The sequence below is a fragment of the Macaca mulatta genome, chromosome 20 (assembly GCF_049350105.2).
Source record: "Macaca mulatta isolate MMU2019108-1 chromosome 20, T2T-MMU8v2.0, whole genome shotgun sequence".
Lineage (NCBI taxonomy): Eukaryota > Metazoa > Chordata > Mammalia > Primates > Cercopithecidae > Macaca > Macaca mulatta.
In genome coordinates this window covers 55,398,620-55,425,680 of record NC_133425.1, presented here as the reverse complement: position 1 = coordinate 55,425,680, position 27,061 = coordinate 55,398,620, and the positions used below count along the sequence as shown (strand labels likewise).

General features: G+C 37.7%; 1 long non-coding RNA gene across 1 annotated transcript in view; it reads right to left on the bottom strand.

Annotated features, from left to right (window-relative positions):
- The window catches only part of LOC114674364 (uncharacterized), a 293,829-nt gene extending 267,689 nt beyond the window's left edge, over positions 1 to 26,140 (bottom strand). The window contains exon 1 of the long non-coding RNA XR_013411996.1: positions 25,957 to 26,140. This is a non-coding gene — a long non-coding RNA (uncharacterized LOC114674364). The remainder of the gene's footprint in view (positions 1 to 25,956) is intronic.
- Between the last annotated feature and the right edge of the window lie 921 nt (positions 26,141 to 27,061).

The following is a 27,061-nucleotide window of genomic DNA, read 5'->3' as shown; positions in this document are numbered from 1 at the left end:
CAAGTTAATTAACACGTCCATCACTTCACATACTTTTTTTCAGGTAAGAAGATTACAAATCAACTCTCTTAACACATTTTAAGTATATAATATATTGTTATTAACTATAATTACCACGCTGTAAAGTAGATCTCCAGAACTTAGTCCTCCTGTCTGGCTGAAACTCTGTACCCTCTGACCAACACTTTCTGATCCTCCCTTTCCTGGGATCTAGTAACCACACTTGTATTCTCAGGTCCTATGAGCTTGACATTTTTAGATTCCTTATACAAGTGAGATCATGAAGTATTTCTCTTTCTGTGCCTGGCTAATTTCACTTGGCATAATGCCCTCGAGGTTCATCCATGCTTTCACAAATGACATGATTTTCTTCTTTTTTGTGGACGAATGGTATTAGTATTTCATTGTGTATATATATCATATTTGAAAAATTATTTCATCTGTTGATGGACACAGGTTGATTCCGTATCTTGGCTATTGTGAATAGTGCTGCAATGAACATGGGGATGCAGATATCTCTGACATACTAATTTAATTTCCTTTAAACATATATACCAATTAGTCGGATTACTAGATCATATGGTAGTTCTATTTTTTATTTTTTAGCAACCTTTATGCTGTTTCCTATAATGGCTGTACTAATTTACATCTCTCCACCCTCGCCTTTTGATAATAGCCATTCTAACAGAAGTGAGGTGATATATTATTGTGGATTTGATTGCATGTCCCTGTTGATTAGTGATGTTGAACACCTTTTCATGTACCTGCTAGCTATTTGTATGCCTTGTTTTTTGAAAACATGTCTATTCAGGTCCTCTGCTCATTTTGTAGTTTTATAATTGGGTTGTTTTCTTGCTATTCAGTTGTTTGAGTTCCTTATTTTAGATATTCACTCATTATCAGATGTATGAATTGCAAATATTTTCTTCCAGTCTGTAGATTTAGGTTGTCCCTTCACACTGTTGGGTTATTTTCCTTTAAAGGGAAGAAGTTACTGAGTTTAATGCAACCCCTTTTATCTATTATTGCTTTTATTGACTGTGCTTTTGGGACCATATCCAAAAAATCATTGCAAAGACTAATGCCAAGGAGCTGTTTTTCCATGTTTTCTTTCAGTAGTTTTACAATTATGTTTAATTCTATAATCCATTTTGAGTTGATTTTTTTAATATGGTGGAAGTTAAAGGCCCAATTTGATTCTTCTGCATGTGAGTATACAGTTTTCCTCACATCCTTTATTGAAGAGACTACCCTTTCCCCATTGTGTGTTCTAGTTGTGTGTGATCTGTTGACTGCAAATGTGTAGATTTATTTCTGGGTTATCTACTCCGTTCCATTGGTCCACGTGTCTGTTACTATACCATTCAATTAAGATTGCTATTTGATTACTGTAGCTTTATAGTATATTCTGAGATTAGGCAAGGTGATGTCTCAGCTTTTCTTTTGTTTTGCTTTTTACTTGAGATTGTCTTGGCTACTCACTGTCTCGTGCAATTTCATGCATTTTTCCGTGATTTTTTTATATTTCTGTGTTTTTAATTTCTATGAAAAATGTCTTTAGAATTTTGAGTGGAATTTTATTCAATGAGGGAATCACTTTAGGTAGTGTAGAAGTTTTAAGTATCAATTCTTCCAATCAATGAACACAGGATATATGGCCAGTTATTTGTCTTCTCCAATTTATTTCATCAATGTTTTATAGATTTCTGAGTACAGCTTTTCTTCTTCTTGTTTAAATTTATGCAGATAAGTCTGATTTTTTGATGCTATTTTAGATGGGACTGTTTTCTTGATTTCTTTTTCAGATGGTTTGTTGTTGGTATATAGAAAGAGCATTGATTTTTGTATGTTGAGTTTGTCTTTTGCCACTTTACTAAATTTGTTTACTGTCATTAACAGCTTTTTAATACAGTTCTTAGAGTTTTCTATATATACAATCATGTCATCTGCAGAGACAATTTAACTTCTCTATTCCCAATTTGGATGTTTTTTTTTAAATTTTCTTTGGCTTAATTGCTCCAGATAAGATTTCCAGTACTATGTTAGATAGATGTGGCAAGAGTGGGCATCCTCGTCTTGTCTGATCTTAGAGAAAATGCTTACACCTTTTTACCACTGAGTATGAATTTAACTGTTAGTTTACCACATGTGGCCTTTATTATGTGGAAGTACATTTGTTTTTTACTTAATTTGTTGACAGATTTTATCATGAAGACATGCTGAATTTTATCAAATGCTTTTCCTGCATCTATTGAAAGAATCATATTTTTAAAATTTCATTCTATTAATATGAAGTATTACATTTAGTGATTTTGGTATATTGAACCATCCTTGCATCCCATGAATAAATCCCACTTATTCATGATGATTCATTTCATGCACTGTTGAATGAGGTTTCCAGTATTTTCATGAGGATTTTTGCACCTAGGTTTATCAGGGATATTGGCCTGTAATTTTAGTTTTCTGGTAATGTTCTTTCTGGTCCTGGTATCAGGCTAATACTGGCATTGTAATGTGAGTTTATAAGTATTCCCTAATTTCAATTTTTCAAAAGGGTTTGAGAGGGATTCTTATTAGTTCTTGTTTAAATGTTTGGTAGAATTTAACCATGGAACCATCAGGTTTTTCTTTGATGAGATATTATTTTTCACTGATTCTTATTCATTATGGATTTGCTCGGATATTTTCTTGTTTCATCACAGTGTAAGTCATTGTTGGTTGTGTGTGTCCAGGAATTTATCATTTTTTTCTAGGTTACTCAATTTGTTAGCATATAATTGTTGATAGTAGTCTCTTTCAATCTTTTGTATTTGTGTGGTATCAGTTGCAACATCTCCTCTTGCATTCATGATTTTATTTATTTGACTCTTCTCTTTTTTTAGACTAAAGATTTGTCTGTTTTATTTATTTTTTAAAGAAAACATAGTTTTGTTGATATTTTTTTCTAGTATCTATTTAATTGAATTCTGCTGTGATTTTTATTATTTACTTTCTTTTACTAACTTTGGACTTAGTCTGGTTTTGTTTTTCTAGTTCCTTGACATATAATATTTGATTGTTTCTTTGAGATCCTTATTCTATTTTAATGTAGGCATTTATTGCTATAAACATCCCTCTTAGAACTGCTTTGGCTGCATCCCATAAATTTTGGTGTTTTGTATTTCCACTTTCTTTTATCTCAAGATGTTTTTAAATTTCCCTTTAGATTTCTTCTTTAACCCACTTTTTTGTTTAGAAGTACATTGTTTATAAATTTTCAAAATTTTTCCTGTTATTGATTTCTAGTTTCATATCATTATGATTGAAAATAACATTGGATATGATTTTAAACTTCTAAAATTTGTTAATCCTCATTATGTGGTCTAACATGATCTATCCTGGAGAATATTCCATTTGTGCTTGAGAAGAAAGTGTATTCTGCTGCTACTGGATGAAATAGTCTGTATGTGTCTATTAAGTCCACTTGATCTAAAGTGTAGTTGAAGTCCAGTGTTTCCTTATTAATTTTCTGTCTGGATAATCTGTCAATAGTTGAAAGTAGGGTATTAAGTTTCCTACTATTATTTTTTAACCATCTATCTATCCCTTCTGATCTACTAATATTTGGTTTACATATATGAGTAATTCAATATCGTGTACATATGTTTACAATTACTATATTATTTTAATGAATTGACTCCTTTATTATGATATAATGACACTCTTTTTTTCTTTTTACAGTTTTTACATTTTTTTCCTCTTGAGATGGGTCTCACTGTGTCATCCAGGCTGGAGTGCAGTGGCACAGTCACAGCTCACTGCAGCCTTGACCTCCCTGGCTCAAGCAATTCTCTCACCTCAGCCTCCCAAGTAGCCAAGACAACAGGTACATGTCACCACACCCAACTATTTTTTTTGTATTATTTTATAGAGATGGGGTTTCACCATGTTGCCAAGCTGGTCTTGAACTCCTGGGCTCAAGAGATCTGCTGGCCTCAGCCTCTCAAAGTCCTGCGATTAAAGGTGTGAGCCACTGTGCCCTGTCAGTTTTTAAATTAAAGTCTGTTTTGTGTAAGTACAGCTACCTCTGCTCTCTTTTGGTTCATTTTTATAAAATACATTCTTCTATCCCTTCATTTATAGTCTATGTGTGTACTTAAGGCTGAGTGTCCCTTGTAGGCAGCTTATAGTTGAGTCTTGTATTTTTATTTATTCACTCAATCTATATGTCATTTCATTGGAGAATTTAGTTCATTTACATTCAAGCTAATTAATGATAGTAAGGATTTACTGCTGCCATTTTGTTCATTGTTTTCTGGTTAATTTGAAGATCCTTTTTTTTTTTTTTCTTCCTCTCTTGCTGTCTTCCTTTGTGAGTAGATTATTTTCTTCAGTGGCATATTTTGATTTCTTTTTCTTTATATTTTGCATATCTATTACACATTTTGCGTTGTGATTACCATGAGGCTTACATAAAATTTACTATAGTTGTTACAGGCTATCTTAAGGTATTAACAACTTAACATTAACTGCATACAAAAGCGCTACATTTTTATTGCCCAATCATATTTTACATTTTTGATGCCACAATTTACACTTAATATTGTATATCCCTAAACAAATTATTATAGCTATAGATTTTTAAAAATAATTTAGACAGTCAACTTTCACAATAAATTTGTAAGTGATTTATATATATATACCACCATTAGAGTATTAGAGTATTTTGAATTTTAATATGTACTTACTTTTACTAGAGTTTTATACTTTCTTTTACTTCTTTTTCTTTTTCAGTTTCTTTTTTTTTTTTAGATGGAGTTTTGCTCTTGTTGCCCAGGCGGGAGTGCAATAGCATGATCTCGGCCCACCACAACCTCTGCCTTCTGGGTTCAAGTGATTCTCCTGCCTCAGCTTCCCAAGAAGCTGGGATTACAGGCATGCGCCACCATGCCTGGCTAATTTTTTATTATTTTTAGTAGAGATGGGGTTTCTCTATGTTGGTCAGGCTGGTCTCGAACTCCTGGCCTCAAGTGATCTGCCTGCCTCAGCCTCCCAAAGTGCTGGGATTACAGGTGTGAGCCACCATGCCCAGCCGTGAGTTTTACACTTTCATGTACTTTTATGTTGCTAATTATTATCCTTTACTTGAAACTGGAAGAAATCCTTTTCCCATTTCTTTTTTTTTTTTTTTTTTTGAGGTTTTGAATCCATTTTTTGGTATGTGAAAGTTTTTTTTTTTTTTTTAATATAGATACTTTAAGTTCTAGGGTACATGTGCACAACATGCAGGTTTGTTACATAGGTGTATATGTGCCATGTTGGTTTGCTGCACCCATTAACCCATCATTTACATTAGGTATTTCTCCTAATGCTATCCCTTCCCCTGGACCCCACCCCATGACAGGCCCCAGTGTGTGATGTTCCCCATCCTGTGTCCAAGTGTTCTCATTGTTCAAATTCCACCAATGAGTAGAGAACATGGAGTGTTTGGTTTTTGGTCCTGGTGGCAATTTGCTCAGAATGATGGTTTCCAGCTTCTCCAAGTCCCTGCAAAGGACATGAACTCATCCTTTTTTATGGCTACATAGTATTCTATGTTGTGTGTGTGCCACATTTTCTTAATCCAGTCTATCATTGATGAACATTTGGATTGGTTCCAAGTGTTTGCTATTGTAAATAGTGCCGCAGTAAACATACGTGTGCATGTGTCTTTATAGCAGCATGATTTATAATCCTTTGGGTATATACCCAGTAATGGGATCACTGGGTCAAATCGTATTTCTGGTTCTAGATCCTTGAGGAATTGCCACACTGTCTTCCACAATGGTTGAACTAGTTTACAGTCCCACCAACAGTGTAAAAGTGTTCCTGTTTCTCCACATCCTCCCCAGCATCTGTTGTTTCCTGACTTTTTAATGATAGCCATTCTAACTGGTATGAGATGGTATCTCACTGTGGTTTTGATTTGCATTTCTCTGATGACCAGTGATGATGAGCATTTATTCATGTGTCTGTTGGCTGCATAAACGTCTTCTTTTGAGAAGCATCTCTTCATATCCTTTGCCCACTTTTTGATGAGGTTGTTTCTTTCTTGTAAATGTGTTTAAGTTCTTTTTAGATCTTGGATAATAACCCTTTGTCAGATGGGTAGATTGCAAAAATTTTCTCCCATTCTGGAGGTTGCCTGTTTACTCTGATGGTAGTTTCTTTTGCTGTGCAGAACCTGTTTAGTTTAATTAGATCCCATTTGTCAATTTTGGCTTTTGTTGCCATTGCTTTTGGTGTTTTAGTCATGGGGTCCTTGCCCATGCCTGTGTCCTGAATGGTATTGCCTAGGTTTTCTTCTAGGGTTTTTATGGTTTTATATCTATCATTTAAGTCTTTAATCCATCTTGAATTAATTTTTGTATAAGATGTAAGGAAGAGATCTAGTTCCAGCTTCCTACATACGGCTAGCCAGTTTTCCCAGCACCATTTATTAAATAGGGAATCCTTTCCCTATTTCTTGTTTTTGTCAGGTTTGTCAACGATCAGATGGTTGTAGATGTGTGGTATTATTTCTGAGGCCTCTGTTCTGTTCCATTGGTCTATATCTCTGTTTTGGTAACAGCACAATGCTGTTTTGGTTACTATAGCCTTGTAGTATAGTTTGAAATCAGATAGCATGATGCCTCCAGCTTTGTTCTTGTTGCTTAGGATTGTCTTGGCAATGCAGGCTCTTTTTTGGTTCCATATGAAGTTTAAAGTAGTTTTTTCCAACTCTGTGAAGTAAGACATTTGTAGCTTGATGGGGATGGCATTGAATCTATAAATTACCTTGGGCAGTATGGCCATTTTCACAATATTGATTCTTCCTATCCATGAGCATTGAATGTTCTTCCATCTGATTGTGTCCTCTTTTATTTCCTTGAGCAGTGGTTTGTAGCTCTCCTTGAAGAGATCCTTCACATTCCTTGTAAGTTGGATTCCTAAGTATTTTATTCTCTATGTAGCAATTGTGAATGGGCGTTCACTCATGATTTGGCTCTCTGTTTATCTGTTATTGGTGTATAGTAATGCTTGTGATTTTGCACATTGACTTTTTATTCTGAGACTTTGCTGAGGTTGCTTATCAGCTTAGGGAAATTTTGGGTTGAGACGATGAGTTTTCTAAATATACAATCATGCAATCTGCAAACAGGGACAATTTGACTTCCTCTTTTCCTAATTGAATACCCTCTATTTCTTTCTCTTGTCTCATTACCCTAGCCAGACCTTCCAAAACTATGTTGAATAGGTATGTTGAGAGAGGGCATCCCTGTCTTGTGCCATTTTTCAAAGGGAATGCTTCCAGTTTTTGCCCATTCAGTATGATATTGGCTGTGGGTTTTTCATAAATAGCTCTTATTATTTTGAGATATGTTCCATCAGTATCTAGTTTATTGAGAGTTTTTAGCATGAAGGGCTGTTGAATTTTGTCGAGGGCCTTTTCTGCATATATTGAGTTAATCATGTGGTTTCTATCGTTGGTTCTGTTTATGTGATGGATTATGTGTATTGATTTGTGTATTGTTAACCGTTGCATCCCAGGGATACATTCTACTTAATTGTGGTGGATAAGCTTTTTAATGTGCTGCTGGATTCGGTTTGCCAATATTTTACTGAGAAATTTTGCATCGATGTTTATCAGGGATATTGGTCTAAAATTATCTTTTTTTGTTGTGTCTCTGCCAGGCTTGGGTATCAGAATGATGCTAGCCTCATAAAATGAGATAGGGAGGATTCCCGCTTTTTCTATTGATTGGAATTGTTTTAGAGGAAAGGTACCAGCTCCTCTTGATACCTCTGGTAGAATTTGGCTGTGAATCCTTCGGGTCCTGGACTTTCTTTGGTTGGTAGGCTATTAATTATTGCCTCAATTTCAAAACCTGTTATTGGTCTATTCAGAGATTCAACTTCTTCCTGGTTTAGTCTTCAGAGGGTGTACGTGTCCAGCAATTTATCCATTTCTCCTAGATTTTCTACTTTATTTGCGTAGAGGTGCTTATAGCATTCTCTGATGGTAGTTTGTATTTCTGTGGGATCAATGGTGATACCCTCTTTATCATTTTTCCTTGCATCTATTTGATTCTTCTCTCTTTTCTTCTTTATTAGTCTTGCTAGCATATCAATTTTGTTGATCTTTTCAAAAAACCACCTCCTGGATTCATTGATTTTTTGAAGGGTTTTTTGTGTCTCTATCTCCTTCAGCTCCGTTCTGATCCTAGTTATTTCTTGCCTTCTGCTAGCTTTTGAATGTGTTTGCTCTTGTTTCTCTAGTTCTTTTAGTTGTGATGTTAGGGTGTCAATTTTAGATCTTTCCTGCTTTCTCTTGTGGGCATTTAGTGCTTTAAATTTCCCACTACACATTGCTTTAAATGTGTCCCAGAGATTCTGGTATGCTATGTCTTTGTTCTCGTTGGTTTCAAAGAACATCTTTATTTGTGCCTTCATTTCATTATTTACCCAGTAGTCATTCAGGAGCAGATTAAGTTTCCATGTAGTTGTGCGGTTTTGAGTGAGTTTCTTAATCCTGAGTTCTAATTTGATTGCACTGTGGTCTGAGAGAGTTTGTTGTGATTTCTGTTCTTTTACATTTGCTGAAGAGTGCTTTACTTCCAACTATGTGGTTAATTTTGGAATAAGTGCGAAGTGGTGCTGAGAAGAATCTATATTCTGTCAATTTAGGGTGGAGAGCTCTGTAGATGTCTATTAGATACACTTGGTGCAGAGCTGAGTTAAATTTCTGGATATCATTGTTAAACTTCTGTCTTCTTGATCTGTCTAATATTGACAGTGGGGTGTTAACATCTCCCATTATTATTGTGTGGGAGTCTAAGTCTCTTTGTAGGTCTCTAAGGATTTGCTTTATGAATCTGGGTGCTCCTGTATTGGGTACATATATATTTAGGATAGTTAGCTCTTCTTGTTGAATTGATCCCTTTACCATTATGTAATGGCCTTCTTTGTCTCTTTCAATCTTTGTTGGTTTAAAGTCTGTTTTATCAGAGATTAGGATTGCAACCCCTGAATTTTTTTTTTTTTTTTTTGCTTTCCATTCTCTTGGTAGATCTTCCTCCATCCCTTTATTTTGAGCATTTGTGTCTCTCTGCAAGTGAGATGGGCCTCCTGAATACAGCACAGGATGGTTCTTGATTCTTTATCCAATTTGCCAGTCTGCATCTTTTAATTGGGGCATTTAGCGCATTTACATTTAAGGTTAATATTGTTATGTGTGAATTTGATCCTGTCATTATGATGTTAGCTGGTGAGTTTGCTCATTAGTTGATGCAATTTCTTCCTAGCATCGATGGTCTTTACAATTTGGCATGTTTTTGCAGTGGCTGGTACCAGTTCTTCCTTTCCATGTTTAGTGCTTCCTTCAGGAGCTCTTGTAAGGCAGGCCTGGTGGTGAGAAAATCTCTTAGCATTTGCTTGTCTGTAATGGATTTTATTTTTCCTTCACTTACAAAGCTTAGTTTGGCTGGATATGAGATTCTGGGTTGAAAATTCTTTTCTTTAAGAATGTTGAATATTGGCCACCACTCTCTTCTGGCTTGTAGAGTTTCTGCTGAGAGATCCGCTGTTAGTCTGATGGGCTTCCCTTTGTCAGTAACTCAACCTTTCTCTGACTTCCTTTAACATTTTTTCCTTCATTTCAATCTTGGTGAATCTGACAATTATGTTACTTGGGGTTGCTCTTCTCGAGGAGTATCTTTGTGGTGGTCTCTGTATTTCCTGAATGTGAATGTTGGCCTGCCTTGCTAGATTGGGGAAGTTCTCCTGGATAATATCCTGAAGAGTGTTTTCCAACTTGGTTCCATTCTCCCCGTCACTTTCAGCTACACCAATCAAACGTAGATTTGGCCTTTTCACATAGTCCCATATTTTCTTTGAGGCTTTGTTTGTTTCTTTTTACTCATTTTTCTCTAAACTTCTCTTCTCACTCCATTTCATTAATTTGATCTTCAATCACTGATACCCTTTCTTCCACTTGACCGAAACGGCTATTGAAGCTCGTGCATGTGTCATGTAGTTCTCGTGCCATGGTTTTCAGCTCCATCAGGTCATTCAAGGTCTTCTCTACACTGTTTATTTAAGTTAGCCATTCGTCTAATATTTTGTCATGGTTTTTAGCTTCCTTGCAATGGGGTTTGAATATCCTCCTTTAGCTCGGAGAAGTTTGTTATTACTTACCTTCTGAAGCCTACTTCTGTCAGCTCATCAAAGTCATTCTCTGTCCAACATTGTTCTATTGCTGGCAAGGAGCTGTGATCCTCTGGAGGAGAAGAGGCTCTCTGGTTTCAGATTTTTCAGATTTTATGCTCTGGTTTCTCCCCATCATTGTGATTTTTTTCTACCTTTGGTCTTTGATCTTGGTGACCTACAGATGGGGTTTTGGTGTGGATGTCCTTTTTTTGATGTTGATGCTTTTCCTTTCTGTTTATCAGTTTTCCTTCTAACGGTCAGGTCCCTCAGTTCCAGGTCTGCTGGAGTTTGCTGGAGTTCCACTCCAGACCGTTTTGCCTGGGTATCACTAGTGGAGGCTGCAGAACAGCAAATATTGCAGAACAGCAAATATTGCTGCCTGATCCTTCCTCTGGATGCTTCGTCCCAGAGGGGCACCTGCCTGTATGGGGTGTCAGTTGGCCCCTACTGGGAGGTGTCTTTCAGTTAGGCTACATGGGGGTCAGGGACTCACTTGAGGAGGCAGTCTGACCATTCTCAGAGCTCAAACAATGCTGGGAGAACCACTGCTCTCTTCAGAGCTATCAGACAGGGACATTTGAGTTGCAGAAGTTTCTGCTGCCTTTTGTTCAGCTACTCCTTGCCCCCAGAGGTGGAGTTTACAGAAGCAGCAGGCCTTGCTGAGCTGCAGTGGGCTCCACCCAGTTCAAGCTTCTGGGCCGCTTTGTTTACCTACTCAAGCCTCAGCAATGGCAGACGCCCCTTCCCCTGCCAGGCTGCTGCCTTGCAGGTCAATCTCAGACTGCTGCACTAGCAGTGAGCAAGGCTCTATGGGTGTGGGACCCACCAAGCCAGGCGTGGGATATAATCTATCTGTGTGCCATTTGCTAAGACCATTGGAAAAGTGCAATATTTGGGCAGAAGTGTCCCATTTTTCAAGGTACAGTCTGTCATGGTTTACCTTGGCTAGGAAAGGGATATCCCCCGACCCCTTGCACTTCCCAGTTGAGGTGATGTCCCACCCTGCTTCTGCTAACCCTCCATGGGCTGCACCCACTCTTCAACCAGTCCCAGTGAGATGAACCAGGTACTTCAGTTGGAAATGCAGAAATCCCTCGTCTTCTGCGTCAATCGTCAATCACACTGGGAGCTGCAGACTGGAGCTGTTTCTATTTGGCCATCTTGGAATGGAATCCCAGCATTTCCTGTAGGGTAGATCTAATGGTGATGAACTCCCTCAGCTTTTGTGTGTCTGGGAATGTTGTTATTTTCCTTTCTTTCTTAAGGACAGTTTTGCTAAGTAAAATATCTTTATTTTGCAAGATTGTTTTTTCTTTCATCCCATTGAATATATTATCATTTTCTCCTGGCCCACAAATTTTCTGCTGAGATTCACTGATAGCTTTATGGGAATTCCCTGGTATGCGAGGACATTTTTTTTTGCTCTTGCTGCTTTCAGGATTCTTGCTCTATCTTTGATTTTTGATAGTTTGATTATAATATGTCTTGGTGTAGTCTTCTTTAGGTGGAATCTGAGGAGATCTTTGAACTTCCTGTACTTGATTGTTTATAACTTTTCCCAAATTTGGACAGGTTTCACTCAGTATTTTTTTTTAAAACAATCTTCTTTCCTTTTTTCTCTCTCTTGTCCCTCTTTAATTCTAAATGCAACTGTTAGCTCTATTTATGTTGTTCCAGAAATCTTGTAGGGTTTTTTTTAAATTCTATTTTATGTTTTCTTCTCTAACTGAATAGTTTTAAATATCTTCTCTTTGAGTTAATGGACTCTTTCTTCTGCTTGATCAATGCTGCTGTTGATGCTCTCTATTGCATTTTCTATTTTATTCATTGTATTCTTTATGTGTAGACTTTTTTGGCTCTTTTTATGGTTTCAATATCTCTGTTAAACATCTTATTTTGTTCATCTATTATTTTTATTGAATTTGATTTTCAAATAATCAAACTTTGTTGAATTAACTTTTTGTGCTCTCTTGAAGTTTGCTGAGCTTCCTTAAAGCAACTATTTTGAGTTGTCAGGTAACTTGTAGATTTCCATGGGGGCTTGCAGTTATTTTAAATTATTGTGTTCTTTGGTAGTATTTCCTTGGATTTTCTTGTTTCTTGCTGCCTTGCATTGTTATCTGTGTATTGGATGAAGCAGTCACCTCTTCCAGACTTTATGGATAGGTTTTAGTGGGAAAAGACCTTCCCCTGTGGGTGTGGGTGTGAGGGCACCAGCTTGGTGGGCTACAGCAGTTCTGCCTCTCATGAGGACACAACAGTGTAGTCTCCATACATCTCTGTTAGCTGACATCAATGTTGGTAAAGATTCCAAAGGTGTCCAGTTGCCAAGGCTATGGGTGCCTGCAGGGATGTTGGGGTCTTTAGTGACAAAGGCTTCTGAGGTCCTCCTGATATATTTTTCTCCTATTGAGGAAGTCATGTATAAGGATCTTGGTACCAGATATGGATTGCAGATATGCTCACAATGGTTATGGCACTGGTGTCTGATGTGAGGCACCTTTGGAGCAGCCACAGAGCAAAGATCTAAAGCATGAGTATTTGTAGAGCTACTGGGGCTCCAGGATCTGGGGCAGCAGTGCCATCAATGTCTGAGGCACAAATATCTTACTATCACATTCGTAATGGTTTGTAAGATTATGGTCTTCTTGATCAGTCATAGAACTGGTATCTGGAGGATGAACAGGCATAGATTTATAGAAACTGCTGCAGCTGTCAAGCCAAGGTCTAAAGCACAGGTATGTACAGAGTGGGGATCTGGGGCAGCAGTGCCATCAATGTCTGAGGCACAAATATCTTACTATCACATTCACAATGGTTTGTAAGGTTATGGTCTTCTTGATCAGTCAGGGACCTGGTATCTGGAGGGTGAACAGGCATAGATTTATGGAAACTGCTGCAGCTGTCAACCAAGGTCTAAAGCACAGGTATGCACAGAGTGATCAGGGCTCCAGGGTTCACATAGAGGCTAGGTCATAGCAGTGGTGGTTCTAGTGTTTGAGGCAAAAATGCATTGAGGCCACAGAGCAGGATTCCGGAGCGTAGGCATGTATAGAGTGACTGTAGCTCTGGAGTCAGGGGTACACATAGGGTTAGGTGGAGTGGCAGCTTCAGTCCTAGTGTGGCACCATAGCAACTCCTTGGAGGTGGACACAGCCATTTCTCCCTTGCCATGGGATTTGTGGCAGAGGTGGTTGTTAGTTACCTCAGTGTCAAAAAAAAATGTCAATGTCCTTTGAAGAGCAGTCTGCTGCAGACCATAGTGGGACCTGATGCATGAATGACACTGATAGCCTCCATCCTTCTTTGTTTCTAGCCATGACCAGACTTCTCAGGTATGCCAATGTCCCCAGTGATCCTTTCTGTGTGGTTAGTCTCCTGTTTTTTGTTGTGCGTTTGCTTGTTTGTTTTGTTCTGCTGCATTGCTGCATATTTTTAAATGGACCCTTGAGCTCTCACTAGGTTCACATCATTTGTGGTTATTTGTTGGAGGAAAAAATGCTTATATCACCAATGCTGCCATCTTGCTGATGTCACTCTCCCTTGCTAACTTTACTTATTACATCTGTTTGTTATTTTGGGATCCTTTAGATTATCTAGATAAATAATCATATCATCTGCAAATCGGAAGACTTTTTTACTTCATAATTTCCAAATTCTTTCATTTATTTTTCTTTCCTTATTGCCTTGTGTAGGATCATTAGTGTAATGTTGAAGAGAAATGTTTGAGGTAATATTCTTATTTTTCTCTGATTTCCCAAAGGGTCAACCAGCAGTATGTTATTAAGTTACGGCTTTTTATAGTTGCATATTATTACATTGAGAACATTCCTTTCTATGTCTAGATTTCTGAGAGTATTTATCAATCATAGATGCTACATTTTGTCATTTTTTCTGCATCAGTGTGTAAATTGCATAAAATATTGATCAACTCTAACATTCTTGTAATAAATATGTTTTGGTCAGAATGTATTACATATTTTTGGTAAATTTGATTTTTTAAATATGTCTTTAAAGTTTTGGTTGTTGTTTTTCATTTGTCTTTCTTAGACAAATGTCTATACATTTGTCTAAGTATAATATTAGTCATTAATTTTCTATTATTTGAAAGCTAGTGAAGCCATTTAGAATTGGTGCTTCTGTATGAGAATGTTTTAAATTACTCATAATTTGATAGCTGGGTGTCTAAAGCAAGCCCAAGTACTACCAGAACCACAAGTTTAGAGTGGAATGCTTCACAGGGGTTAGTTAATAAATTAAAAGTTGATGAGTGAACATCTATAAAGTGCCCACTACAATGCTCACTGTTGAGAGCTTGGAACAGAATCAAAAAGAAAAGCCAAAAACATCTTGCTATATTTTGTCCCTTTCAGGAAGATTTATTAATATTGAAAAATCACTAACTAAGGCTCGGGTCCTAGAAAAGGATAGGTGAGAAAGGTTTATGACCCTCAGGCATCTGCTTTAAGATAAGAGATGGGGGTACCAAAACAGAGATATAGACCAATGGAACAGAACAGAAGCCTCAGAAATAATACCACACATCTACAGCCATCTGATCTTTGACAAACCTGACAAAAACAAGAAATGGGGAAAGGATTCCCTATTTAATAAATGGTGCTGGGAAAATTGGCTAGCCATAAGTAGAAAGCTGAAACTGGATCCTTTCCTTACTCCTTATACGAAAATTAATTCAAGATGGATTAGAGACTTAAATGTTAGACCTAATACCATAAAAATCCTAGAAGAAAACCTAGGTAGTACCATTCAGGACATAGGCATGGGCAAAGACTTCATGCCTAAAACACCAAAAGCAATGGCAGCAAAAGCCAAAATTGACAAATGGGATCTAATTAAACTAAACAGCTTCTGCACAGCAAGAGAAACTACCATCAGAGTGAACAGGCAACCTACAGAATGGGAGAAAATTTTTGCAATCTACTCATCTGACAAAGGGCTAATATCCAGAACCTACAAAGAACTCAAACAAATTTACAAGGAAAAAAACAACCCCATCAAAAAGTGGGCAAAGGATATGAACAGACATTTCTCAAAAGAAGACATTCATACAGCCAACAGACACATGAAAAAATGCTCATCATCACTGGCCATCAGAGAAATGCAAATCAAAACCACAATGAGATACCATCTCACACCAGTTAGAATGGCGATCATTAAAAAGTCAGGAAACAACAGGTGCTGGAGAGGATGTGGAGAAATAGGAACACTTTTACACTGTTGGTGGGATTGTAAACTAGTTCAACCATTATGGAAAACAGTATGGCGATTCCTCAAAGATCTAGAACTAGATGTACCATATGACCCAGCCATCCCATTACTGGGTATATACTCAAAGGATTATAAATCATGCTGCTATAAAGACACATGTATACGTATGTTTATTGCAGCACTATTCACAATAGCAAAGACTTGGAATCAACCCAAATGTCCATCAGTGACAGACTGGATCAAGAAAATGTGGCACATATACACCATGGAATACTATGCAGCCATAAAAAAGGATGAGTTTGTGTCCTTTGTAGGGACATGGATGCAGCTGGAAACCATCATCCTTAGCAAACTATCACAAGAACAGAAAACCAAACACCGCATGTTCTCACTCATAGGTGGGAACTGAACAATGAGATCACTTGGACTCCGGAAGGGGAACATCACACACCGGGGCCTATCATGGGAAGCGGGGAGCGGGGAGGGATTGCATTGGGAGTTATACCCGATGTAAATGACGAGTTGATGGGTGCTGACGAGTTGATGGGTGCAGCACACCAACATGGCACAAGTATACATATGTAACAAACCTGCACGTTATGCACATGTACCCTAGAACTTAAAGTATAATAATAATAATAAATTTTAAAAAAATAAATAAAATAAAATAAAAAGATAAGAGATGGGGATTGAGTGCCCATGGGGTGAGTGTGGCATGGCAGGATTGAAGGATGCAAGGATGCTATGAGTTGGGCGTGTTGAGGGAAGTTGTGGTTGAGGAAATAGATCTCAAAAGGGTAATGAGTCTGCATTACTATCTTCTGTCCTCCAGGGTTTGGCTTTGCCTTTGAATGGCTTCTGAGTGAAACCAGGAATAAAAGACACTATGTCCACTCCGGTATGACTTGCTTTAATATGCATGGGCCCATCAGTCATGATGATGGATTTATGGGTGAAGAGATATCTTGAAAAGAGGTATGGTAAGGTTACCAGGGGAGTGGTGGGAAGTCCCTGAGAAGATAATGAGCCTGACCTTGGGAAATATCAATGAAAACAGCTTTCCTGATTATGTCCCATGAACATCTACCTAAAGAGGAGTGATTATTTGAAATACACACACACACACACACACACACACACACACACACACACACACACACAAGAAAGTTTGAGTAGTTAATAATCATAAAGCAAACACCCACATAAATCTCCTGCCAATTAAAGACAAAGTATTTCCAGGACTTCAAAAGCCCTCCCCATTGCTCCAGCTCATTTTTATAGGTAAACTTAATCTTGACTGTCATAATGACTATGCCTTCACTTTTTTCTATAGTTTTATCATCTATCCCTAAAGAATATATTAGTTTGTTCTATTTTTCATTTGTATATAATAAAATCATACTTTAACATTTAATTTCTTTAGTAGTTATAGAGCCCTTCAAAGTTACCATTTCTTACAAAAAAAAATTAGCTGGACATGGTGGTGCATGCCTGTAATCCCAGCTACTCAGGAGGCTGAGGCAGGAGAATCACTTGAACCTCGGAGGGAGAGGTTGCAGTGAGCTGAGATCGTGCCACTGCACTCCAGTCTGGGTGACAGAGTGAGACTCCATCTCAAAACAACAACAACAGCAACAACAACAACAAAAGTTACCATTTCTGTTTTCTTTTTCAGTTTGGACTAAGGATTTTCAAGGAATTGTATATTTCATCTAAGTCATCTTATTTAATTTCCAATATTGCCCTATTGTCCCTTTAAGATGACTAAAGTATACATTGGCATCTCCTCTTCAATTTTGGTCGTGTTTTGCATGTTCTCTCTCCTGCCATTCACTTGCTTGTTCTCACTCTTTTGCTGTCTCTAGCTCTTGCTTGCTTGTTCTCACTCTTGAGCTGTCTCTAGCTCTCTGATTGGTTCAGACCAGATATGCGTTCATAATTTTAATAACATTTTCAAAGAACCAACTTTTGGCTTTGTTGATTTTTTAATATTGTTTGTCTTAGATAGAGTTCTGTTCTATTTTTTTTTTCATATTTCTGCTGTATTATTTTCCTTGATTTTAAATACCTCCCCCTTCTCTAACTTCTTAAAGCAGAAACTTGAGTCATTAATTTTAAGCATTTTATGTCAGACAGACAGACAGATAGATATAGATGATAGATAGATAAATAGGAGGCAATAAGGATCATGGGAAGAGAACATTGAAGTAATTAATTAATAGCTCTTATTTGGAATAAAATAGGAAAAGAACTTCAATCTTTATTTCTTTGTGTTTTAACATAAAGTATTTATCATGGTAAAATTTAATAATAAATGATTATTCTTCTAATAAAACTTTTCACCTTTTAAGTGTCACATTCTGACAATAATTAAAGAATAAAAGAAGAACATACATTAGTATGATTTTTTTTGGTATTGAAATTAGGACAAAACTAGTAACATACCCAACATTGGGTAATATATCTGTGAATCTGACTGTATGAAATGTGCAATAAGAAAACTTTCTGATTTCCTCCTATTAGATTAAAATTGTTTCCAATTTACACCTAAATATTAATCCTTGTCCCAAAGGAATTATTGTTACATTTACAGGCAGAAAACTTCAGATAGGACAGAAACCTATTCCCTCCTCTACAGGAAGCCCTTCTCCCACCACCACCATTTTACAACACAGAGTTCAGTTGAGATGTCTTACAGTGATGATATAAATTAGGGTGTTGGCTAAGTGTTTGTGTCCTCTGGTGTAAAATGGTGAACTGAAAAATGATAATAATAATAATGAAATCAAACCCAATTCTTAGATGAACCCTCTAAAAAGGAAGAACTAAAGAAAAAGCAATTAATTAACGTGACACTAGATTTTCAGCAATGGAGACTTTAGAAGACGTTTTTTAAAAAGTATATAAGTGTCTATTCTTAATAGCATAGTACCTAGAGAATAATGCTCAAGTGTCAGGAAAAAATATCCTTCAGCTATCATTTTATTCTCTTTTCATATGTAGTACATGTTTATGACAAAATATTTATAAAATATTGATACATAAAAAGAATACATGGAAGAGGTTCCAAGATGGCTGAATAGGAACAGCTCCAGTCAGCAGCTCCCAGCATGAGTGATGCAGAAGACGGGTGATTTTTGCATTTCCAATTGAGGTTCCAGGTTCATCTCACTGGGGCTTGTCAGACAGTGGGTGCAGCCCACAGAGCAGGGCAGGGCATCACCTCACCCAGGAAGTGCAAGAGGTCAGAGAATTCCCTTCCTTAGCAAAGGGAAGCCATGACAGAGGGTATCTGGAAAATCAGGACACTCCCACCCTAATATTGTGCTTTTCCAATGGAATTAGCAAATGGCACACCAGGAGATTATTTCTTGTGCCTGGCTTGGAGGCTCCCATGCCCATGGATCCTCGCTGACTGCTAGCACAGCAGTCTGAGATTGAACTGCAAGGTGGCAATGAGGCTGGGGTAGGGGTGTCCGCCATTGCTGGGCCACAAAGTGGCCCAGAAATTCAAACTAGGTGGAGCCCACCTCAGCTCAAGAAGGCCTGCCTGCCTCTGTAGATTCCACCTCTGGGGGCAGCGCATAGCTGAACAAAAGACAGCAGAAACTTCCGCCACTTAAACATCGCTGTCTGACAGCTTTGAAGTGAGTAGTGGTTCTCCCAGCATGGAGTTTGAGATTTGAGAATGGACAGACTGCCTGAAGTGGGTCCCTGACCCCCGAGTAGCCTAACTGGGAGACACCTCCCAATAGGGGCTAACTGACACCTCATACAGCTGGGTGCTCCTCTGAGACGAAGCTTCCAGAGGAAGGATCAGGTAGCAACATTTACTATTCTGCAATATTTGCTGTTCTGCAGCCTCCGCTGGTGATACCCAGGCAAACAGGGGCTAAAGTGTACCTCCAGCAAACTCCAACAAACCTGCAGCTGAGGGTCCTGACTGTGAGAAGGAAAACTAACAAACAGAAAGGACATCCACACCAAAACCCCATCTGTATGTCACCATCATCAAAGATCAAAGGTAGATAAAACCACAAATATGGGAAGAAACCAGAGCAGAAAAGCTGAAAATTCTAAAAATCAGAGTGCCTCTTCTCCTCCAAAGGAACGCAGCTCCTCACCAGCAATGGAACAAGCTGGACAGAGAATGACTTTGATGAGTTGAGAGAAGAAGGCTTCAGATGATCGGGAAAAACAAACTTCTCTGAGCGAAAGGAGGATGTTTGAATCCATCGCAAAGAAGCTAAAAACCTTGAAACGATGGTAGACAAATGGCTAACTAGAATAAACAGTGTAGTGAAGTCCTTAAATGACCTGATGGAGCTGAAAACCATGGCACGAGAACTATGTGACGCATGCACAAGCTCCAGTAGCTGATTCAATCAAGTGGAAGAAAGGGTATCAGTGATAGAAGATCAAATGAATGAAATGAAGCAGGAAGAGAAGTTTAGAGAAAAAGGAGTAAAAAGAAATGAACAAAGCCTCCAAGAAATATGGGACTATGTGAAAAGACCAAATCTACGTTTGATTGATGTACCTGAAAGTGACAGGGAGAATGGAATCAAGTTGGAAAACACTCTTCAGGATATTATCCAGGAGAACTTCCCCAACCTAGCGAGGCAGCCCAACACTGAAATTCAGGAAATACAGAGAAAGCCACAAAGGTACTCCTCGAGAAGAGTATCTCCAAGACACATAATTGTCAGATTCACCAAAGTTGAAATGAAGGAAAAAATGTTAAGGGCAGTCAGAGAGAAAGGTCGAGTTACCGACAAAGGGAAGCCCATCAGACTAACAGCAGATCTCTCAGCAGAAACTCTACAAGCCAGAAGAGAGTGGTGGCCAATATTCAACATTCTTAAAGAATTTTCAACCCAGAATCTCATATCCAGCCAAACTAAGCTTTGTAAGTGAAGGAAAAATAAAATCCTTTACAGACAAACAAATGCTAAGAGATTTTGTCACTGCCAGGCCTGCCTTTCAAGAGTTCCTGAAGGAAGCACTAAACATGGAAAGGAACAACTGGTACCAGCCACTGCAAAAACATGCCAAATTGTAAAGACCATCGATGCTAGGAAGAAATTGCATCAACTAACAAGCAAAATAACCAACTAACATCATAATGACAGGATCAAATTCACACATAACAATATTAACCTTAAATGTAAATGGGCTAAATGCCCCAGTTAAAAGACACAGACTGGCAAATTGGATAGAGTCAAGACCCATCAGTGTGCTGTATTCAGGAGGCCCATCTCACTCACAGATACACACAAATGCTCAAAATAAAGGGATGGAGGAAGATCTACCAAGAAAATGGAAAGCAAAAAAAGCAGGGGTTGCAATCCTAGTCTCTGATAAAACAGACTTTAAACCAACAAAGATCAAAAGAGACAAAGAAGGTCATTACATAATGGTAAAGGGATCAATTCAACAAGAAGAGCTAACTATCCTAAATATATATGTACCCAATGCAGGAGCACCCAGATTCATAAAGTAAGTCCTTAGAAACCTACAAAGAGACTTAGACTCCCACACAATCATAATGGGAGACGTTAACACCCTACTGTCAACATTAGACAGATAGAGACAGAAGGTTAACAAGGATATCCAGGAATTCAACTCAGTTCTGCACCAAGTGGACCTAATAGACATCTACAGAACTCTCCACCCCAAATTAACAGAATATACATTCTTCTCAGCACCACATCACACTTATTCCAAAACTGACCACATAGTTGGAAGTAAAGCACTCCCCAGCAAATGTAAAAGAACAGAAATGATAACAAACTGTCTCTCAGACCACAGTGCAATCAAATTAGAACTCAGCATTAAGAAACTCACTCAAAACCACTCAACTACATGGAAACTGAACAACCTGCTCCTGAATGACTACTGGGTAAATAATGAAATGAAGGCACAAATAAAGATGTTCTTTGAAACCAATGAGAACAAAGACACAATGTACCAGACTGTGGGCCATATTTAAAGCAGTGTGTAGAGGGAAATTTATAGCACTAAATGCCCACAAGAGAAAGCAGGAAAGATGTAAAATTGATACCCTAACATCTCAATTACAAGAAGTAGACAAGCAAGAGCAAACACATTCAAAAGCTAACAGAAGGCAAGAAATAACTAAGATCAGAGCAGAACTAAAGCAGATAGAGACCCAAAAAACTCTTCAAAAAATCAATGAATCCAGGAGCTGGTTTTTTGAAACGATCAACAAAACTGATAGACCGCTAGCAAGACTAATAAAGAAGAAAAGAGAGAAGAATCAAATAGATGCAATAAAAAAGTATAAAGGGGATATCACCACCGATCCCACAGAAATACAAACTACCATCAGAGAATACTATAAACACCTCTACACACATAAACTAGAAAATCTAGAAGAAATGGATAAATTCCTGGATACATACACCCTCTCAAGACTAAACCAGGAAGAAGCTGAATCCCTCAATAGACCAATAACAGGTTTTGAAATTGAGGCAATAATTAATAGCCTACCAACCAAGAAAAGTCCAGGACCAGATGGATTCACAGCCGAATTCTACCAGAGGTACAAATAGGAACTGGTACCTTTCCTTTTGAAACTATTCTAATCAATAAAAAAAAGAGGGAATCCTCCCTAATTCATTTTATGAGGCTAGCATCATCCTGATACCAAAGCCTGGCAGAGACACAACAAAAAAGATAATTTTAGACCAACATCCCTGATGAACATCGATGTAAAAATCCTTAATAAACTACTGGCAAACCGAATCCAGCAGCACATCAAAAAGCTTATCCACCACGATCAAGTTGACTTCATCCCTGGGATGCAAGGCTGGTTCAACATACACAAATCAATAAACATAATCCATCATATAAACAGAACTAACAACAAAAAACACATGATTATCTCAATAGATGCAGAAAAGACCTCTGAAAAAATTCAATAGCCTTTCATGCTAAAATCTCTCAGTAAACTAGGTATTGATGGGACGTATCTCAAAATAATAAGAGCTATTTATGACAAACCCATAGCCAATATCATACTGAATGGGCAAAAACTGGAAGCATTCCCTTTGAAAAATGGCATAAGACAGGGATGCCCTCTCTCAACATACCTATTCAACATAGTTTTGGAAGTTCTGGCTAGGGTAATGAGACAAGAGAAAGAAATAAAGGGTATTCAATTAGGAAAAGAGGAAGTCACATTGTCTCTGTTTGCAGATTACATGATTGTATATTTAGAAAACCCCATCATCTCAGCCCGAATACTCCTTAAGCTGATAACAATTTCAGCAAAGTCTCAGGATAAAAAATTAATGTGCAAAAATCACAAGCATTCCTATACACCAATAACAGACAAGCAGAGAGCCAAATCATGAGTAAACTCCCATTCACATTGCTTCAAAGAGAATAAAATACCTAGGAATCCAACTTACAAGGGATGTGAAGGACCTCTTCGAGGAGAACTACAAACAACTGCTCAACAAAATAAAAGAGGACACAAACAAATTGAAGTACATTCCATGGTCAGAGATAGGAAGAACCAAATTGTGACAATGGCCATACTGCCCAAGTAATTTATAGATTCAATGCCATCCCCATCAAGCTACCAATGTCTTTCTTCACAGAATTGGAAAAAACTACTTTAAACTTCATATGGAACCAAAAAAGAGCCCCCATTGTCAAGACAATCCTAAGCAAAATGAATAAAGCTGGAGGTATCACACTACCTGACTTCAAACTATACTACAAGGCTACAGTAAACAAAACAGCATGGTACTGGTACCAAATCAGAGATATAGACCAATGGAAGAGAATAGAGCCCTCGGAAATAATACCACACATCTACAACCATCTGATCTTTGACAAACCTGACAAAAACAAGAAATCGGGAAAGGATTCCCTATTTAATAAATGGTGCTGGGAAAATTTCTAGCCATATGTAGAAAGCTGAAACTGGATCCCTTCCTTACACCTTATACAAAAATTAATTCAAGATGCATTAAAGACTTAAATGTTAGACCTAAAATCATAAAAACCCTAGAAGAAAACCTAGGCAATACCATTCAGGACATAGGCATGGGCAAGGACTCCATGACTAAAACACCAAAAGCAATGGCAACAAAAGCCAAAATTGACAAATAGAATCTAGTTAAACTAAAGAGCTTCTGCACAGCAAAAGAAACTACCATCAGAGTGAACAGGCAACGTACAGAATGGGAGAAAATTTTTACAATCTACCCATCTGACAAAGGGCTAATATCCAGAAACTACCAAGACCTTAAACAAATTTACAAGAAAAATAATCAAACAACCCCATCAAAAAAGTGGGCAAAGAATATGAACAGACACTTCTCAAAAGAAGACATTTATGCAGCCAACAGACACATGAAAAAATGCTCATCATCACTGGCCATCAGAGAAATGCAAATCAAAACCATAATGAGATACCATCTCACACCAGTTAGAATGGTGATCATTAAGAAGTCAGGAAACAACAGGTGCTGGAGAGGATGTGGAGAAATAGGAATGCTTTTACACTGTTGGTGGGACTGTAAACTAGTTCAACCACTGTGGAAGACAGTGTGGCGATTCCTCAAGGATCTAGAACTAGAAATACCATTTGACCCAGCCACCCCATTGCTGGACATATACCCAAAGGATTATAAATCATGCTACTATAAAGACACATGCACACATATGTTTATTGTGGCACTATTCATAACAGCAAAGACTTGGAACCAACTCAAATGTCCATCAATGATAGACTGGATTAAGAAAATGTGGCACATATACACCATGGAATACTATGCAGCCATAAAAAAGGATGAGTTCACATCGTTTGTAGGGACATAGATGAAGCTAGAAACCACCATTCTGAGCAAACTATTGCAAGGACAGAAAACCAAACACCGCATGTTCTCACTCATAGGTGGGAACTGAAGAATAAGAACACTTGGACGCAGGGTGGGGAACATCACACACCAGGGTGTGTTGTGGGGCAGAGGTAGAGGGGAAGGATAGCGTTAGGAGATATACCTAATGTAAGTGACGAGTTAACGGGTGCAGCACACTAACATGGCACATGTATAAACATGTAACAAACCTGCACATTGTGCACATGTACCCTAGAACTTAAAGTATAATAAATAAATAAATAATAAAAGAATACATATATTAATTGTCCATTATCTCACCATTAATAAATAACACTCTTAACATTTTGATGTGTTTTTGCCCTTATGTGCCCAATTGCACACCTACTTGCCCTCCTACTCCCAGAACCTGCATCCCTTTGTCAGCATCTCTAGACATTGGAATCAGTTCTTTCAGTGTGCATAGCAGGTAAGAAATGTCAGCGAATTAATGCCCCTTAGCACCCCAAGGGCAACCCACAACCAATAATTGATGGGAACGGTTACATAAATACTCTAGCTTTCTCCCCGCTTGAATAGAATAATTCTGAGGTTCTACACTGTTATCCAATATTCCCCAGTCAATTTCACCTCAGCTGCAGCTGCTCACAATGATATCTTAGTTGAAAATACAAAACATATTAGTTTTTCTCACTTCCTGGTCTTGGTTCCCCACTATTCTCTTGGTCTTTCCTGGACCAACCTCCACTATACAGTACTGTCCAAACCAAATCTACGGAGGAAAAGAAGGAAATTCAGGTGCTCATAGTTAAAATACTGCAGTAACCCTCTCCAGGTAATAAAACATAGCTATGATTCATCTTTGACTTAATATTATAGGTCTGGAGGAGATGTAAATGCTATGAATTGAGACAATGTTTTAAAATTATCTTATATAGCTGTGAGTCTTTACAGTTTTCAAGGTTACAATGTCAATGGTAATAAAAACGTACAAAGCCAAAACATTTTGTGTATACTTCTCTTATTTTCAAATAATAAACTATGTGGTAAGGCAATAAAGGCTTGCTATTTGTTGTCTTGAAGGTAAGGTTGTACCTATAATTTCCCATTTCATGGCTGAAGATTGTGGGAGAAAGATCTATTTCTTCATTTGAAAGATGGGACCACAAATACATAAGAGAACACATATGAAATGCCTTTCACTGTGTATGGTAGACAGAAATTAATTCATATACACAAATCTTCTCTTCATTTTCTTTGTGGAAATTATTTAGGGAATGCTCTCCTATTCCACATTCTTTTGCCTTTCCGGGAATACCATTAACCCTGTATTCTTGCATGAACACGTTGCAAAATGGAATGGCAGGAAGAAGTGATAGGATCTAGTGGGGCAAAGTTCTGCATTTTCCTCAACTGTTTAGATTGTTTTTACTATTATTATTGTCATTTTTAGCAAATTTGATAATCCACTTATTTCTCCTTTATACTTTGTGACTAGCACTGTAAGAAAAATCAGTGTGTTTTTCTCTTTGGCAATATGATATCTCATTGTTCACAAACTCAACTCATGTCTAAGAGGAGAAAGTGACAAGCATGAATGACCTAGTCTGGAAGTAAAAGAAATTTGTTGAAGTCCATCACACACCTTGAATCCATGTCTCGAATTTTAGGCTGGTAGGCTTGGAGTCCAGTTGTCTTCATTTCTCTTCTACCACATCCATGGCCACCGAATTGACTCGCAGCCTTCTTTCTTGCTCCACACAAATCTGCTCTCTGCACAGGAGACGTAGTGAGCATTTAAAATGTATACTGCATACTATTTTACTCTTCTGCTTAAAACTTCTTCTAGGGTCAGCATTAAGGATCTAATTACATTTCAAACGACCTCAAAGCTCTTACATACTGTACAGTCTGACCCTTGTAGACTTTTCAAATCTCTGCTCATTCTACCCTTCCATTCACCTGCCCTATGTCAGCTACCCAATTTCCATTCAGGTCTTCACATCGTTGAGCTAGCTGAATCTGAACTTTTTTTCTCACTTAGTACTGTGGTGCATGGCATGTAAGAGAAATCACAATCAATATTTTTGAATTAATGGATAAACAACTAAACAGTAAAGTATTTGAAGATGAGAAAGATTTTCAAATAAAAAGTTGTCAAGAAATTGAAAGGGAGGATTTAGTACATTATCTGGAAAAACAGTGGATATTGCTAAGGCTTTTCAAGGGCCTGAATCTTCCCACACTGTCCCTGATTAGCCTGGAAATAAAAGTGGTCTGTTGGGCATGGTACAGAAAAAAGCTTCATGCATACATTCTTCCAGGTCAAAATATCGGGGCAGCTGTGTTGATTGTGTTTTTATTATGTATGTGATGTATACCATTGTTTGATGTTAGCAGTTTTCTGATCTTTCAGTTACTGTGGCACATGAAGTTGGGGAAGGTGACCAATGACTGCAATTCAAAGTAGTTTTGCCATAATAAAGTGTAATCTTGCTTATTTTTCTTATCACTACTATTCAGACTATCAGTACTACACAGAGAGGAAGGTATAAGGACAAAAAAAGTAGTTTTGAATTTAAACCACATCATTTAACAATAGATGACCTTGAGCAAGTTATGTAACTTGTTAGAGCCTCAGATTCTTCATCAGTAAAGACGTTTGCAAAGCCTGAATTATGGAACTTAGATTCTAGTTCAATATCATTCTTATAATCAATGCTCAGCAGTTATTTTTTTCTACTATTACT